This window comes from Drosophila takahashii, chromosome 2L, assembly GCF_030179915.1.
Source record: "Drosophila takahashii strain IR98-3 E-12201 chromosome 2L, DtakHiC1v2, whole genome shotgun sequence".
Classification (NCBI taxonomy): Eukaryota; Metazoa; Arthropoda; class Insecta; order Diptera; family Drosophilidae; genus Drosophila; species Drosophila takahashii.
In genome coordinates this window covers 13,423,712-13,442,151 of record NC_091678.1, presented here as the reverse complement: position 1 = coordinate 13,442,151, position 18,440 = coordinate 13,423,712, and the positions used below count along the sequence as shown (strand labels likewise).

Here is an 18,440-nt window from a genome sequence, read left to right as displayed (position 1 = left end):
GCCTGTTTGACACTGCCCCACTGGCCCATTGTTGTTCCTGTTGTGGTGCTGTCACGCTGTTTTGGCAACATTGTTACGTATGTCGGCTAAATCGTTTCGGCTGTTTGGCCCTGTCTATCTGCCAGGCAGCTTCTTTTGGCCAAACTCGCAACGCCGGCAACGAGGTGTTAAGCAGGCAATTGTATTAACCTTATCGCAACTTTGATTTATGCATGTAAACACGAGGAGCGATGCCTGTCAAGAAATCGATCATGTCAAGAGCTTCAGTGGAGGTTTACTAATGAGTTCTCTGAAAACGCAATGTTCAAATGTACCTGTAAAATATAAAACCAAAAATGTTTTTCTTGTCTAAAAAGTTTTTGGACTCTTCTAAGTGCATGATTTTTTTTGTAAGAAAAAATTTACAGTAACAGTTATTTTCGGTCCCTGCCAAAAACTAATCTATCTTTAAGCTATCATTTAAAACATTTTACTTAATTTTAGCGTAGTAAAAATTTAATATTAACATTGTCTAAATTGTTAATTGTATAATACATTTTTTATTTTGTATTATTTATTATTTTTTTTTGTATTCAGCAGTTATTTTAATGTTGTTAAAAAAAATCAGTTAGTTAAGTAGGCCATACAATGCGAACATTTTATTAGCAAATCGCCTTTTGTATCCACTACTTAAATGTATGATTTTTTGAAATTTCAAAAACAATTTTCCAATTTACTAATAAATGTAGAAGAGGACTGGAGTTTCTTGAAGTAGTACATCAAACGGTTGGTTTTATTATAATAACAACCCTTTAATGGTTACTACTTAAGGAAACTGCAATAAATTTGGACTCAAACTATTATGCGAACTGGATTACTTGACTCACTATTTCACACTGATGTTCGCTCAAGGAAAACGCCTCATATTTATACGCAGATCAGCTTATTTCTCGAACTGATTATGGCTTATCTCCGAAACCCATAATCTCTGCTAATCCGCAATCGAAGAAGCCTATTGTCTTTTCAAACGCTACCTAAATAAATATTGATTCTTGTTGATATGAATCGAGCTATTAGGTGAAAAAATTACAGTTCAGTTTTCCAAGAAACGATTTAATAATTGTTACAAAAGTACATAAATGTCTATAAAAATTACTTTAAAAAAGTTGTAAAAAAACTCAAAACTTATTTTGGTAAAGAATAATTATACCCGTTACTCGTAGAGTAAAAGGGTATACTAGATTCGTGCAAAAGTATGTAACAGCTAGAAGGAAGCGTTTCCGACCCCATAAAGTATATATATTCTTGATCAGAGTCACTGACCGAGTCGATCTAGCCATGTCCGTCTGTCCGTCTGTCCGTCTGTCTGTCTGTCTGTCTGTCTGTCTGTCCGTCTGTATGAACGCTGAGATCTCAGAAACTACAAAAGCTAGAAGGTTGAGATTTCCCACACATATTCTTTGGCTTCCTACGCAGCGCAAGTTTATTTTAGCCGAGCGCCACGCCCCCTCTAACGCCCACAATCGCCCACTAACGATTTTAAAATGGGTCCTGCGCCCACATCTTTAAAGATTCCAGAGAAGTATAAATGCAATTTTGTTGTGTATATTTATACCTATCGAAATGTAGAAGACATTTTTCAAATCGGACCATTCATTAAAGAGTTATACGCAATCAAAAATTATATATCTATCTCCCTCGCACTCCCTTTAGCTGAGTTACGATTATTAGTCGGGACACCAACCCGACACAGCGTTCGCACTCCCTTTAGCTGAGTGACGGGTATTAGATAGTCGGGACAACAACCCGACTATAGCGTTCTCTCTTGGGTTTATTGTATTCGTGCAAAAGTAAGTAACAGGGAGAAGGAAGTGTTTCCGACCCCATAAAGTATATATATTCTTGATCAGGATCACTAGCCGAGTCGATATAGCCATGTCCGTCTGTCTGCCTGTCTGTCCGTCCGTATAAACGCTGAGATCTCGGAAACTACAAAAACTAGAAGGTTGAGATTTCCCACACATATTCTTGGGCTATCGCAGCGTAAGCTTATTTCAGCCGAGCGCCACGCCCCCATCTAACGCCCACAATCGCCCACTAAAGATTTTAAAATGTGTCTGGCGCCCACACCTTTAAAGATTTCCGAGAAGTATAAACACAATTTTGTTGTGTATATTTATACCTATCGAAATGTAACGAGAGACGGCTATTAGAACCCGATTATAGCGTTCTCTCTTGTTTTGAAATAATATAAATAACCGTTACGAAGCTAAAATAATTAATTAATATATATCTACTTTTTGAGGGCTCCGCTTTTGGGTATTGCCCACTGTGCATGGGACAACTTTTTGAAAAAACAGGAAATCGAGTAGGCTATGCCTGTCAAAATATTTTGGTCTTAACTTTTGAGGAGCAATAGATTCAGTTCACTCCAGGATTTCCAAGCGACACAAGCTATCCGAGCATAAAAAATATTTATTAAAATTCTCAACTACTAAGAATTCATCAAAATTGTTGTGCCACATTAAATTTAACAAACCGGTATTGAAAAGTGTTAAAATAGGTAATTAAAGTAACATTTAAACCTACACATAGAAACATAGTGCAATCTAGTAGTCCATGACTGTCAAAATAATATTGTCATAATCTTATAGCAGCAATACTTCCAGTTTACTCTAGAATTTGCCAGAAACACAAGCTACCGAGCAAAAAAACATTTATTAAAATTATCAACTACCTTGTTTTCTTCAATTGTTGTATCGACAAGTAAATAAAACAATATTTAAATATACATAACGAAACATTTCAGTACAAAAAATGGAATCTAGTAGTCCACGACTGTCAAAATATTATTGTTATAATCTTATGGCAGCAATACTTTCAGTACACCCTAGAATTTACCAGAGACACAAGCTATCAACCACAAAAATTTATTAAAATGATTAGCACCTAGTTTTCTTTAAAATTGTTGTGGAGTTTATTATTGTTATAATCTTATGGTAGCAATACTTTCAGTACACCCTAGAATTTACCAGAGACACAAGCTATCAACCACAAAAATTTATTAAAATGATTAGCACCTAGTTTTCTTTAAAATTGTTGTGGAGTTTATTATTAAAGTGTTCATATAGTTAATTAAAATAGGTTTTTCAATTTTTGTATTACAAAACGATTTAACAAATTATTTATATAGGTATTTTAAATATAACGTAAAGGACTTGCGAAAAGTTGACTTGCCATTAAAAAAGGCAATCTAGTAGTCTACAATTGTTTCTGGCAGCAGTACTTTCAATTCAATTTAAGATTTCCCAGCGACACATAAAGAAAACTAGGCAATAATGTAAATTATTAAACATCGAAGTGAAATAGTATTAAAATATATTTTCAATAGCTAAAGGGATCAACCAGTGGACGGAAGACACCGGCGGAGTTCAGCAGCCCCTATCACTGTCCAGCGGAGTGATGGGGGAGCTGCTCTTCTCGCCCCAAGCATTTGAACGCATTTTCTCTGCTGGATAATGATGCAGACTAGTTAGATCATGGACCAGAACAGCACCAATTGCATGAACCGAGAAGCTTACTGACCAGATCCCAGGAGTTTATGATATCTACGAATTAACCCGATGAGTCACCGTAAAGAATTTCCCCGTAACAACAAGAATATGACAACAGCGGGGGAGATGGAGCAATTGATAGCATTTTGCCTGCGGACTAGTTAGTGCAACCTAAAAGATCGACGTGACCAGATCCGAGGGTTCTATGTAGGAATGGAAGGTAGACGACTCGATGCATACTTTATACTGAGGCTGGAACGTGACAACAAGAATATTGGACAACTGGAGCTATACTTACACCTATGACAATGGAGTGCACCAGCGAAGTTCATCTACTCCCTGCCATCGTTTAGCGGGGGAGATGGGGTCAACTGCCTGAAGCAAGACAATCAGGAGCTGCTTCTCTCGCCCCAAGCATTTGATCGCATTTTCTCTGCTGGATAGTGATGCGGACTAATTAGATCATGGACCAGAACGGCACGAATGGCATGAACCAAGAACCAAGCATATGAGACCCGTGAATTGCGAGGTCTTGTGAAAAGCGGAAAAAGGAAGAAGATATTAAATTAAGTGGGATTTTCGACGGGACCTGAAGACTTTCTAACAATATGCGTAATGAGCTGCACCAATAGTACTCCAGTAGTATATTTTTTTTCAAGCAAGATGTTCAGGAAAAGGATGTATGGTTCTCAAGCAATAAAAGGAGGAAATAGACAAATACAATGGTCTGGAGCCATTTGGAAGTTCAACTCCTCCCTGCCATCGTCCAGCGGGGGAGATGGGATTAACTGCCTGAAGCAGGACAATCAGGAGCTGCTTCTCTCGCCCCAAGCAATTGATCGCATCTTCCCTGCTGGACAGTGACCAGGACTAGGCCACAATGCAGTCTGGAAGATCAGAGATCAGAAGAGCATAAATGGTATGAACGAAGACCCGAGGATTGGGAGAACTCTTGTCCGGGTTGAAGGTTATGACCAGGTTGAAGGGTATGTCCAGCTCCTCACTGACTAGTGTCTCCGTGCTGGGCGTCCATGATGTCTATTATTATCGCGAGCATAGGGTTCATAGCGTGGGCCGCGCTGCTCTCGATCCTGGCCACGTCCAGGTCTCATGAATTCCTTGCAGTTAACATAAATTTGGAGCCCACATAGGCAAGATTGCAAGCATTATATCAAATGTCTCTGGCTCCACATCGGGGACCTGAACTTGGTCCGGCGGGTCCCGATCGCCGAATACCGGCGAAAAAAGGTCTCCGGTCGACATCGGGGACTAGAAGGCATTTGCATTTATAGATAGGCGGAAAGCCGAAAGCGGAGCTGAGAAAATATAATTTCAAAAATCTTTGGGGAAGGAAGCTAACCTTGACAAGCCGAAGTTTATATACCCTTGACGATAAAGTAAATACCTATAGTTTAATGCTCACTCGGTGCAGTTCCAGGGATTCCAGATTCAGCGTGCCTATTTATTTAAATTTTGTTTTTAAGTAGTCAAGAATCAAAACGCCTACTTCCTACAAAGTTACAATGCATACTTACCTTCTTTGAGAGCTTCAACGCTTTATCTCGATGAGTCCTGTTTCTGGTATATCAGATGTATTATTGCCTATCTTTCGTGACGGAGATTCTAGTGCTCCCTCGATCGGTGCCGTTCCAGGGATATCAGATATATTATTGCCTTCAACAGAGAGAGTGAGAGTGCAGAGTCCTACCTGCAAGGACTACGAATCTGGATATTCCCACATTCAAGTGCGTGCTCTTCGGCGATGGCGACACCGGAATGAAAGCCTTTAGAGGTCCTTAATTGCGAAGCATTTTCAGAGTGTTAGGATCGGTGCTGTGCCTGGGATTTTAAATAAATTATTGCATTTAAATAAAGCCACAACTGTTAAAATAAATAAAAAATATAATAAATATATTCTACAATTATTTTACACTCAAATTATATTCTCCGGACAGTAGAAGCGTTTGATACCACCAATATTTATTAATTTTATTTTTAAATTGTCAAGCATCAACATGCTTACTTCAAAACAAAAATAAAAAATACAAATTAAAATAAATATGACTATAGCTTGGTATACCAAAGGACAGATCGTCGGGTTTTGGTAAACAATTGAGTGCTGCCATCACGGAGCTCAAAAAAACACGACAGATCAGAAAAAAAAGCCGGGAAAAAAGGTCAGAAAAGACGATAAAAGTTCTTCAATATTTTTGTGTTTGTTAATACATAGGTTAAATTGTGTACCAATTTAAATTGATTTTAAAAGGTCGTGGTAATCAGCATTTCTTTATGGCTCAACCGATCGTTTTTAAACTTATCGCACATTTGTATACCGCTACTCGTAGAGTAAAAGGGTTTATTGTATTCGTGCAAAAGTATGTAACAGCTAGAAGGAAGCGTTTCCGACCCCATAAAGTATACATATATATTCTTGATCAGGGTCACTAGCCGATTCGATCTAGCCATGTCCGTCGGTCCGTCTGTCTGTATGAGCGCTGAGATTTTGGAAACTACAAAAGCTAGAAGGTTGAGATTTCCCACACATATTCTTGGGCTTCCTACGCAGCCGAGCGCCACGATTTTAAACTGTTTCTGGCGTCCACACCTTTTAATATTTCCAAGAAGTATAAATGCAATTTTGTTGTGTATATTTATACCTATCGAAATGTAGAAGACATTTTTCAAATCGGACCATTCATTAAAAAGTTATACGCAATCAAAAAAATGTTATATATCTATCTCCCGGGTATTAGATAGTCGGGACACCAAACCGACTATAGCGTTCTCTCTTGTTTTTTATACTTTTAAATACAAAATGGATTTGTTAGCTGTAATAAGAGAAACAAGAAATAAATACTTTAAATCATTTTCCTTACATTTCACTAAAATTATGAATGTTTTATTCATTTCTCAATACTCGGTTATTTTTTTCGCCAGTACTTTAAATTCGGTCCTTCACATAATCCCAGCAGCAATCAACGCCACGCTGAGCCAGAGCCACATCCCGATGAATCTCGAGCAGCTCACAGGACGAATAACAGCCACACCCTATCGCATATTCACACACACTCACACAGTCACACTTACTCCCGGTTTAATAAAACAAAATCCTGCGGCGATAATTTACAACACGATTGTGCTTGGCAAATTGCTTTGATTTAAGCGCGCCAACGTGCCAGGACTGCGCACATCCTGCGCTCAAAAAAAAAAAACACAAAAAAGGAATAAAAACAAGCAGTCAACATTGGACAAGGAAAAACCAGCCACAAGATGCTCCTCCAGACACACACACAATGGCCCGTATACGTACACGTGTAACGAGCACACACACACCTTCACACTTGAGTGGCAAGCCAAGGCGAAGGCAAACCAATTCAACATCCGTTTGCCGCTAATTCACACGCACACATCCACACACTGGAGGAGCTAAAGGAGCCGGAGGAGCTGGCATCCTGGCAGCAAGGATATATGAAATACGCGCAAGTAACGTGTTAGGAAAATGGTGTGAAAATTGTTATATATATTATATCCGTACGCCGAAGCACTTGATATGATTTCTTATGCTCCATTCACTGCGAAAGGTGTTGAACAGCTCCTCCCTGCGCTCCGTTGGGTTTCGAAAGGAAAAGGATGTGTGGCAGCAGCAATGGGTTTCAAAATCCAAAATCAGGGGGGCCTCAAATTTAAATTAACATGTGGGGATTTGAATAGCTGAGGGTTAAAGTGTATAGTTGGCTGCACATCAGTGGAAACTGGGATGTGTAATAGATACAAATTGATAGCTTTTTGATTGATGAGCTCCCTTAATCCTGGGCAGAATTTAATTTGATTTTTAATATTTTTGTAATAGATAAAAATATTGAATATAATATTTCCTTTTAAAAACATGGTTGGTTATATATCTAAATATTATTTATTAACGAATAAAAAATGTCTTAAAATATTTTGAATAATTTCTTAGTTATTTTATAATTAAACATAAGTTTTAGATTTTAAAAAAGGAGTTTTGTTTAATTCTTGATTTTATTGGTGACATGATTACTTTCCATCCTAAACATGTTTAATGCACTTCAGTGCACATTTGTTAACGATGTGTTCTAGATGCCACTAAAGAGATACCAAACTCCACTGCCCCCGAGGAGACTCCAGTTTAAAGACAACGCAGCCGGATTTTGGAAAATCCATTTTACGGGTGCCAAGTGCCAGACCAAACCGAATGTCTGTAAACTTGCACGTGACTTTGGGCCAACTTGCAATATTTGCAGCTAAGGCCAAAGCCAAAACCAAAACTAAGCTGCCAACAACAATGGCGGGCAACGTGGAGAACTCGTGAAATCAAAACTAAAAATTCTGAAAGTCACATAGCAGAAAGTTTTCCATGCAGGTATCGTAGATCCAACGGAAGACTGCCAAAGTCTGTGACTGTTTGCTTAAATGATTTCGCAGTTTTTTCACCCCCTCTCGTCCCAGAACTTTCTTCCTTTTTGTTTGCAAGTGTACTTGTTCCTTTTTTCTTTTCATGTATTTTTGGTTTCCTTTTTTATTTTTCTGTTGGCTGGGCGCCGCATAAAAACTAATATTGTGCAGAGAGAGTTTATTGGAATTTCGGCAAGGAAGAGGAACTTCTAACAGGTAGTATCTTGTAATTTTATGGAGTTAGCCGTGGGGACTTTGGCCTATGGAAATCGCTGCCAAAAATGTCGTAAAATCAGGGCAGGCCACGCATACGAAAAATGGCGCTAAACTCCGTCGGCAAACTTGTGCGATGCGATGGATTTTGTCTTGCGGTTAGTTTTCTGCACAGATTCTGCGGATGACAGGGCCAAGGAAAGCACACAGAAAGTGCCCCAAAATTGTTATCCACATTAAACAGGTCGCCGCAACTTTTTGGCAGTTGCGTATCCTGCGGATTCGCCGTTTACGTGCTGCGTATTTCGCATGCAGGACACGTGGGTCCTGGTCCTATCAATAGGTATTTTCGTTGGCTGCGCATCGATGGCTCTAATTAATGTTTAAACTCTGGCCTGTATTATTCAGTGACTTTGCTGCCCAGGGACGTCCATCCGGCTGCCGGTTGCCACATAAAAACTAAGCATCGCACGGTGAAATGGTTTCGACCAGCCCCGTGCACAATGACCGAAATGAGAGAGTTAGGTATACCACAAAATTGAAGAATAGTAGTGGTGCATAAATTATTTCCACAAATAACGCGATTGATGTGTTTCACAGAAAATTTTTAAATATATTAAAGTCCATTTTTACAGATATTATGGTCTAGTTACTTTTATTAAATAAATATGGAATATAAAAAGATGATTTTGGAAAATTTCTTAGATTATTATTCTCTCTTCTTAGAATCAATACAATTCGAAGCAGAAGAAGAATGAATTTAATTTAACCATTAAAAAAAAGAAACTATAGCTAAAAATTATTAAAACGATCGATACCACTATAAATTCAGAAATTTAAGAAAAATTATTTTAAATTATTTTTTTGATTTTGAAATACATATTTTTTTTAGTTTTTGTAATTTGTTCTTTATTCTATCTAATATCTAGTATCTATCTAGTATCTAATATAATATCGATAAAATCAATAGCCAAAACGATCGATGGTTCCTACTATCTATTCTATTTAGACACTAAAGCAAGGACAAACTGAGATAATAAAAGCCACAGAAATTCAATTAAAATAAAATCTTGTAAAAACTTTGTTAAGTGAAATACTTGACATTACAAACGGTTAAACTCAGCCTGGTTTTATTGATTAATGTGAGTACTCAGACCGTTAGCAGGAATTGACCAACTTGAAATTATGAATGGAGATTCGTTAGTGGAGATGGAGAGGATGATCTCGGAGGGTGGAAAACAGTGGGTGAATTTGGGAGGAAGAGAAGGAGGAGGAGCTAGTCGAGTGGCGTCGCTGGCTGCACCAAAAAGGAAACGATATCAAGTGCTTCAATCAAGTAAAACTTGCAATATAAATTCAAACATTTTCAATTCAATGCGTTTTTGTGGTTGTTGCCACTCAAGCATTGGCATTGCTATGAATATTCCTCTTTACTTCTCCTCGTTGCGGAGTCCTCTTTTCCAGCTTTTCGAGGTTTTCCATCAAAATGCAGCTCCGTCTGGCTTGAGCTATTATTTTTGGTTTTGTAGCAACATTTACCTGGGCAAGCAAATTGCGATTCGAAGCCAAATACCACGCCCCCAAACCGCCCATCGAGTCGCGGTCAATGCAATAAATTGGATTGCATTTGATTTGGTTCTGAGGTTACTGAACAGGTAACTTTATTATTACTATTATTACATTGCAACGTATTTAATTTAATTATGTTGGGCCAACTTGGCTGGCATTTTCCTTATATTTTATTACCCTCAGTTTACTTTTATTAAATTAAACAACTTTATTTGTAACTCATTCCTTTTCTCTACTTGAAATCATTAGCATTGATGTTATCACATAATTACGAAGTTATGAGAACAAAACCCAAACCATTTGAGCCAACTTCCTACAAAACCCAAATGACTTACGCAACCAAACACTCACACAAAGTCTTAAATTTCCTTGCCTCGTGCTTTACGGACCCATTCCACTTTGGCTGCCACAACTTGAGTTAATTTAATAAATCTTGAACAACTGAATAAGCTTTAAATTAATGACCCTGTAAAGTTCATATAAATTATTGCGTTATCTCGAGCATTCACCCCCCAGAACAACCATCCATCCACCAATCCACTCCCCACTGGCAGCTGACACGTGGTGGCACCCTACATATGCCGGGCATTCAAGATTGCCCCACTGTTTTCCGCTTTTCCTGCTCCTTTTCCTTTTCCTTACCCGCCAGAGTTCTTCCAAATGATTTCTCATTTCCAATGCCGACGGCTGGAGCAACATACTTTTATTCCTTCCGAAATCAAATTTGTATCAATTACAATTGCATTAACATATAATTTGTGAGCGACTCGAATTTCGCAGCATCTGGTCGGGGCCCAGAAATGAACATTTAAATGGGTAGAAATTGGTGGGACCTACTCAAACTTTGGCTCTAATATCAGCATACTTATGGGAAAAATCGAAAATAAAATTCTCTGGCTGCTCTGAGCATATTAATTTTCATGCATTTATTAATAATATTAAATTACACATTGCCAGGGACAACCAATTAAATTGCTTAAGAAACAATTTCTTGGTCAAATTAAATTTGTAAGATTTAATAAACACCTTTGACGAAAAAATTGCATTGCCCAGAGCAAATCAAATTAACAAGCATTCTCCGAATCTATTACTTCATTATTCCCAATTAAATTACAGGCTTACGAAAATGATGCCGGCTTTCATTGTTGGCCAATTAAATTCCATATGCATTTCCGATGAGCCAACACCAAGTTTTGCCACCTCGAAAATCCAACGACTGGCCAATAACAAATTAGGAAATCAAGCCTCAAGGGCCTGTGATATAAGTTCGCACCAGCTGCGGTATAAAATCAACAAGGGCGGCGGCTCGAAGTTCGAAGCTTGTGTTTGTAGCCCAAGTAGATTACACAGCCAACAATGGGGCTCCCTACTCCTGACTCCTTACTCCTTAGTCCTCTGGGCCAAGGAGTGAATTTCGGTCGACCCAATTTCCATATGCGGCAGATGGCGGTTTTTGGCTTAACTAGCCAAAACTTGGATCCAAGTTTGCGTGCCAAGTCAAACAAATCGGAGGAGCCGGAGGTGCAGCAGTTAGAGTGGGAAAGTGTTTGTTTCCCTGCTCACATGGCGTCCTTTTGGGGTCTTCAGAATCCAGATTCAGCTTCAGATTCCCAATGCGGTTGCAGGCTGGAGACCAAGGCAAAAGTTGGCGACCACAAGCCGAATATTCTCCGAATGCCAGCAGCTAATATTATTGAATAAAATTGAATTTCGCCAGCGTTGTTGGCTTTGTAAAATTATTAAAACATGACTCGGTATTCCAGTTGGGTTTTCCGTTTTCCGTTGTCGGCTTAGATCGCTCGCCAACAATTTCATTTTGCGGCTTGGCGAGGTTTTTGTTGCGGCACGCCACACGGATAATTCAATTAGGTTCTGAAGTAGGACTTACACCAAAGCGGAAGACAGCAAGCAAATTGCAATACTTTTGCAATTATGCGGAACAATTTGGTGCAGCATCTGATTGCCACAGGCGGTTTAGCAATCAAGTTGCCATGGAGAACTTGCACTTGGTTTGTGCAAAGATAAGCTACACAAAAAAAAACACATCGGGATCAAATCGATATGCGCATGGTAATTTCTGGTCTCGCAATAAGCAATATGGCGACTTAAATTAAGTGAGTGGGAGCGAATAATACCTAATTCTATCAATTCGCTGATAGCGCTTAAAGTTAGACCAGTTTGAGGGAGGAAGACGCACTCTAAATTCAAATATGTTGCTTACATTTTGAGCATATCAAGTCAAAATTGATACCACAAAACATCAAATTGATCATCGTTTCATATCAAGTTTTTTTTGGGTGTGGAAAATCATACCTAAAGCTCATGATTAAATTTCACAAACATTAATGTCATTATATTTCAAACATCGATTCTTCACAGTTGATTTTACGGATCAGTCATATTATATTGGGTTTTTCTTAGTAAGTTAGTAAAAGTATAGGATGCACCTAGTTCATAAATATTTTTTCGCAAATCTATTATTATTTTCGTCGTTTTCCTGCGCGCAGAGAAGTGAGTTGTTAGCCATTTAAAATCATATCTACCAACTATAGTTTCAAATTGTTTTGCATTTAGTGTGGCAATGTGGCGTACATGGATTTTGCAGGCCAACAAATGCCAACTGCGGAATGTTTTTTGAGAGTGTCTTTTGTGCCGCGCCCCTTAAATGTTGCTACTTATTTCGTTAACAATTAAATTTTAAACTAAATTCCGGACTCAAAAATTTGTTTCAAAGCCCGCAAACTTTAATCACCCGTTTACAGCTTTCTTATTCATACTTTTCGAAGTTTTATTGCTGGCAGCTGCTCAATTGAATTTCCATTGGCAACCGAACAACAGAACAGCCCAGCTCAGTTTGCACTCCTCCATTTCCATTTACATTTCTCATCGGGCTCTATTCCGCTACGTTCTACGGTCGACCGACTGCCTCAAAGTAAATATCCAACTGTAAATCCACAAATCAAATGCAATCAATTCAAATTTCACACTTCAATATTCATTAGAAATTTATTTTGCATTTTACAACTGCAATGTGGATGGAGGATTCTCGCCGGAGGCAATCGCCTGGTGAAACCAAAGACCCAGCGCCTCAGCATCTCAGTATTTCGATTGGAGGAAACGAACGTACAAAAAATAGCTTGGGATTTTCAGGAAAATTAGCTGCCAATTGTTTTCAGCACCCAGCATCCGACATTCAGCTGATAAATTGAGAACGGTCGGAACGGAAATTGTGCTAGCCCAAGCGGGAAATTTTCTGGTTTTAGCTATGGGTATTCCGAAAAGGACTGCACTTAAAGGGTGATACTTTAATTTGGCCAACTAATTTATGCACAGTTCATAAAAATTAAAGCTGGCAACCCTGCGACACACATGGCGTATGCGCAATGCAAAACTGCGGGCAGCTGCAAAATGTCAGGAAAAAAATGAAGGTGAATCCAAAAAACTCACACTCATATAAATGCATATGTTTTTGTGTGTCCTAGTGCAGTGCATATAACTTAATTATGCAGAAATGTAAGCGGGGTACGAGGTTGCAGGGTTGCCAAGTTTCTCCGTGCGCCGCTTGAGGTCTTTCCATAAGCTCAAAGTTCGTAATAGGATTTAGCTGGTACAGCTTGTTGCAGCACTTTTGGTTGTTATTGTTGCACTGCCACTGCTACCGATGGTTGTGGTTGTACCTGCTGAAGACGATGATGATGATGCACGGCAGTCCTGGTTGCTCCTCTGGCTTTCTGTGTCAAAAACCGAACTATGGGCACCCAATTAGGTAAATAGTAAAATTATTTTTCAAATTAATTTATTTAAATTTGAAAATGAACTCCTTATTAATTTTAAAAGATATTATTAGTATTTAAAACATTATTTATCATTTTCTTAAATAATTACACAGGCCGACAAAATGTGACATGGGTCGGTGTCCAGGCCTGCCACCATTTTATTTCGATAAATGAGGCTTTTCTAAGCATAAGTTGCCACTACGCCTATAGTCCATCAGCTCTGGTATTTGCGGTATCTTTAATTTAAGAAAATCACAAATTTTCTTCGTCTTTTGGGATATATCTTCAAGAGTGGCCAACCAATTTTGGTAATCTTTTCGGAAATAAATAGTGTCATGTCTCTTTTATACGGTCGTTTTGGAAAATTCAATCTAACTGAACCACAAGAGAAGGTGGGCGCATTTAAAATTTTAAAGTCACAGCAAAGTTTAAAAATCTTCATTTGTGAACAGCGTTTAAAAATTAAATAAAAATATTTTCTTCTACAATACATTTTTGATCCAAAAACACCTTATGTCCCTAATTTTTAGGACACTCATCAGGTTTTTGTGTATTGTTTTGGAATTTTTAAAATTGTTTTTCTTACTTCCTTCACAGTGACAATTCACAAACAGTGCCCAAACCTGTCACAATTTTAAATATCATAATTCTAAACGATCTAAGTAGTTTTGCTTTGAGTATAAGCACATGAGCGTAGTCAACTAATCTTTGGGGGCTGAAATGCTTGAAGTGTAATCCCCCTCCAGCTTTTAGCTTACGCCCATGTATAAATATTTTTAAAGCAAGGGTCACTTGTGCTCAAAAATAGTTATGAGTTACGTAAAATAGTGACAGGTTTGGGCACTGTTTGTGAATCGTCATTGTGAAGGAAGTAAGAAAAACAATTTTAAAAATTCCAAAACAATACACAAAAACCTTATGAGTGTCCTAAAAATTAGGGACATAAGGTGTTTTTGGATCAAAAATGCATTGTAGAAGAAAATATTTGTATTTAATTTTTAAACGCTGTTCACAAATGAAGATTTTTAAACTTTGCTGTGACTTTAAAATTTTAAATGCGCCCACCTTCTCTTGTGGTTCAGTTAGATTGAATTTTCCAAAACGACCGTATAAAAGAGACATGTAACTATTTAATTCCGAAAAGATTACCAAAATTGGTTGACCACTCTTGAAGATATATCCCAAAAGACGAAGAAAATTTGTGATTATCTTAAATTAAAGATACCGCAAATACCAGAGCTGATGGACTATAGGCGTAGTGGCAACTTATGCTTAGAAAAGCCTCATTTATCGAAATAAATTGGTGGCAGGCCTGGACACCGACCCATGTCACATTTTGTCGGCCTGTGTTATTTTAGGAAATAGTAGATCTGCTTATCCAAAAATACACATTTTGTTTTGATTTTTGGTAACTTTTTGACTTTTCCGAAATTGTTTTTTTGTTTTAAAAGCTGTCAAAATTTTCTCAATTTAAGATCGAATTTAATTTAATTTAAAATTTTAAAAGTTCCCAGATTGAAATATATATCCACTCCACTGTGCATTCGCAAAGTCAAATGTGGTCACTTTTCTTGCCTTCGCAGTGCCTGGAGGAAGTGGAGCCACCTGACCCGTGGAGTTGCCCTCGCTGACAAAAATAAATTATGCACACAGGGAAAAAGAAGTACGGATCCTAAAGGGGGAAACACCTCCAACTGTTAAACGGGAAAGGGCAGGGCCCTCCTAGAGAGATGGAGTGTGGTGCATCTTATAATTCTTGTATGAAAATAACAGCAGCCTAAATGTCTTGCATGTGATAATGGAAATTTATGAGGGACAGGCACGGCAACCCGTCTTCCTTTCTATGGGCAGTAGGTACGTTTCGGTGCCTAGTGGGTCATGCATATTTAAAGAGCACTCTATGTGGGAACCACAGAAACCTCAACCATCAACTTTGGCAGCCTGCCGGCTCATCAGCATCATTTCTGCCGCTGACTGCGTAATGTATTGATAAACATTAAAAGCCAATCAGCGTAATGGGTTGTGAAGTGAAGTGGGCTCCTCGCCCGCTCGTTCTACGTACTTCAGTTTCAACAGCTCATAAAATTGCAATTGACTTTGGGCCCCGAGAATATATATATATATATGTATACCAGCGACGACTCCTTGCCTTCGCAAAATGTCGCAGTCACATATGTGCTTAATTAAGTGAATAAATTGATATTTGGTGCGAGTTTATGACTGCATTGCAGTTGTGCTGTCCCGATTACGTCGAGTGAGCTGCAAATGATGTACTTATCCACACTTACTTGCACATTAATACCCACTCGGCGAACTGCTTGAGGGTGTGAAAATGGCAATAACATTAATATTTTTTATCAACGCAATTATTGTTATATATTTGGGGATTTTAACAATGATCGAACTATTATAAATAATATTTTAATAATATATTTATTTATATAAAAACAAGAGAGAACGCTATAGTCGGGTTGTTGTCCCGACTATCTAATACCCGTCACTCAGCTAAAAGAAGTGCGAACGCGGGTTGGTGTCCCGACTAATAATTGTAACTCAGCTAAAGGGAGTGCGAGGGAGATAGGTATATAATTTTTGATTGCGTATAACTTTTTAATGAATGGTCCGATTTGAAAATTGTCTTCTACATTTCGATAGGTATAAATATACACAACAAAATTGCATTTATACTTGTCGGAAATCTTTAAAGATGTGGGCGCAGGACCCATTTTAAAATCGTTAGTGGGCGATTGTGGGCGTTAGAGGGGGCGTGGCGCTCGGCTAAAATAAACTTGCGCTGCGTAGGAAGCCAAAGAATATGTGTGGGAAATCTCAACCTTCTAGCTTTTGTAGTTTCTGAGATCTCAGCGTTCATACAGACGGACAGACAGACAGACGGACAGACGGACAGACGGACAGACGGACAGACGGACAGACGGACATGGCTAGATCGACTCGGCTAGTGACCCTGATCAAGAATATATATACTTTATGGGGTCGGAAACGCTTCCTTCTAGCTGTTACATACTTTTGCACGAATCTAGTATACCCTTTTACTCTACGAGTAACGGGTATAATTAATAAATTAGTACCTATTAATAATATTATGGCATATTTGATAACTTTAAATTAATCAAGTATCATTTATTCCTCATCTTTGGTCGGATGAAATATAGTTTTTAATTGTGTAGTTTGGGAAACTATATTTATCATATAATATATAATTAATACAGTATCATAAATTCCCTTTCCTTGTTCCTTTTTATGTTTGTGCTTTGATAGCAACCTATATTTATCAGATAATTAAAATAATTTCTTAGGAAAAGCGGAAACTTTTGTTTGAAAGACTGGCTTACCACGAACTATGGTTCATAATTATCTATAAAAAAATGCAGCTGTTGTGCAAAACTTTTACCATTGGGTAACCACAATAACCAGCAAAATAGCAACCTCTCGGTAATCCGAGGACAACAGCCAGCTATTTAGCATACCACGTAGCCCGAGAAGGAAATTTAATTAATTTACTCCGCCTGGTCATCCTGTGAGCATTTGTCTCATGGCCTGGACAAGCCATAAACTCAAAAGTTACGAGTATTTTCAGCAGCTGCGCAGCCACTTCATTATGTGACTGATGATGTACAGCGGAGTTCTGGGTAAGTTATCGGGTTTTTTTCTCGCACTTTTGATGTCCTTATTTCAGCAGGCGAAAGGATGGCCGGAAGCTGAAGCATCCAGCTTGTCTTTATGGCCGCCAAGTAGCGATGTTCAAGGAAAACTTTGCAGAATGGCGGAGAGAATATGAAAACGAAAAAAAAAAAAACTGGAATATAAAAAGTTTTTTAATGAATGGAATTAGTGTTTGAGCTGCAGCGACTCTGCTAAATCGTCCGAGCATCGCCTCGGAAGTCCACTCAGAGTTCCACTCCTCCGTGTCCGAAGTCACTGCGTCAACTTTTGGCATGCCATCAGCATCGCATCGTCGGTAGCTGGTCTTCTTACAGGGCTAACAAAATTAGCGCTTATTAGTGCCAGTTGGTCAAACTTCGCTGTGATTCCTTCCTCTCCCTTTTTTTTTGACTGTTTCCCACTCCTTGCTTCATGTCATAATTTCCCCAGAGTGCGACAACCAAGAAGCATTCTTTAATTGTTTCAAATGAACTTTTACCGAGCTCGGATATGGAATTTGAGTATAATGATATAAATAATGAGAACTGGTTTTATTTTTAATTTAATATATTTTTATTTAAAGTCAATGGGTGCTTGTTGTGGGATATCTAAGATCTGAATAAAAATAAATAATTAAATATATTTTTGTCACAAATATTATATCAGATATGATGCTTTAAAAATGCTCGTTATATGTATGTCTTAACTAAAATGTATGGATAAACATAATTAAACACAAATTGATCCTTTAATGAACAACTCTTTTTCAAAGTCTTAGAATCTCTGAGAGAGGGAAATTGGCAAAATTATATTATTTAATATCAATTATAGCAGTATTGCATGGTAAACATGATATGCGTACAAATACTAGAAATTTAAGATGCGCATGTCGATTTTATCCCGACGTGTTTATTATACCCGTTACTCGTAGAGTAAAAGGGTATATTGTGTTCGTGCAAAAGTAAGTAACTGGGAGAATGAAGCCTTTCCGACCCTATAATGTATATATATTCTTGATCAGGGTCACTAGCCGAGTCGATATAGCTATGTCCGTCTGTCCGTCCGTCTGTCCGTCCGTATGAACGCTGAGATCTCGGAAACTACAAAAGTTAGAAGGTTGAGATTTTCCCCACATATTTTTGGGCTTCCTACGCAGCGCAAGTTTATTTCAGCCTTTAAAGATTTCCGAGAAGTATAAGTGCAATTTTGTTGTGTATATTTATACCTATCGAAATGTAACGAGAGACGGCTATTAGATAGTCGGGACACC

General features: G+C 38.2%; 3 long non-coding RNA genes across 5 annotated transcripts; all 3 read left to right on the top strand.

Moving 5' to 3' along the window:
* The first annotated feature begins 2,342 nt into the window (after positions 1-2,342).
* On the top strand, positions 2,343-4,830 carry LOC138911828 (uncharacterized). The gene is made up of 2 exons (XR_011417465.1): positions 2,343-2,542; positions 3,371-4,830. It is a non-coding gene; the product is annotated as an uncharacterized lncRNA (long non-coding RNA).
* A 7,260-nt stretch (positions 4,831-12,090) lies between these two features.
* Positions 12,091-12,433, top strand: LOC108069548 (uncharacterized). Its single transcript, XR_001770498.3, has 2 exons — positions 12,091-12,242; positions 12,306-12,433. It is a non-coding gene; the product is annotated as an uncharacterized lncRNA (long non-coding RNA).
* Positions 12,434-12,464: 31 nt separating this feature from the next.
* On the top strand, positions 12,465-16,036 carry LOC138911905 (uncharacterized). 3 transcript variants are annotated; one of them, XR_011417541.1, is made up of 3 exons: positions 12,465-12,663; positions 12,734-13,497; positions 15,015-16,036. It is a non-coding gene; the product is annotated as an uncharacterized lncRNA (long non-coding RNA). The 3 variants fall into 3 exon arrangements; XR_011417539.1 differs by having other exon boundaries at positions 15,091-16,030; XR_011417540.1 differs by lacking the exon at positions 15,015-16,036 and adding an exon at positions 13,621-13,821.
* The last annotated feature ends 2,404 nt before the right edge of the window (positions 16,037-18,440 follow it).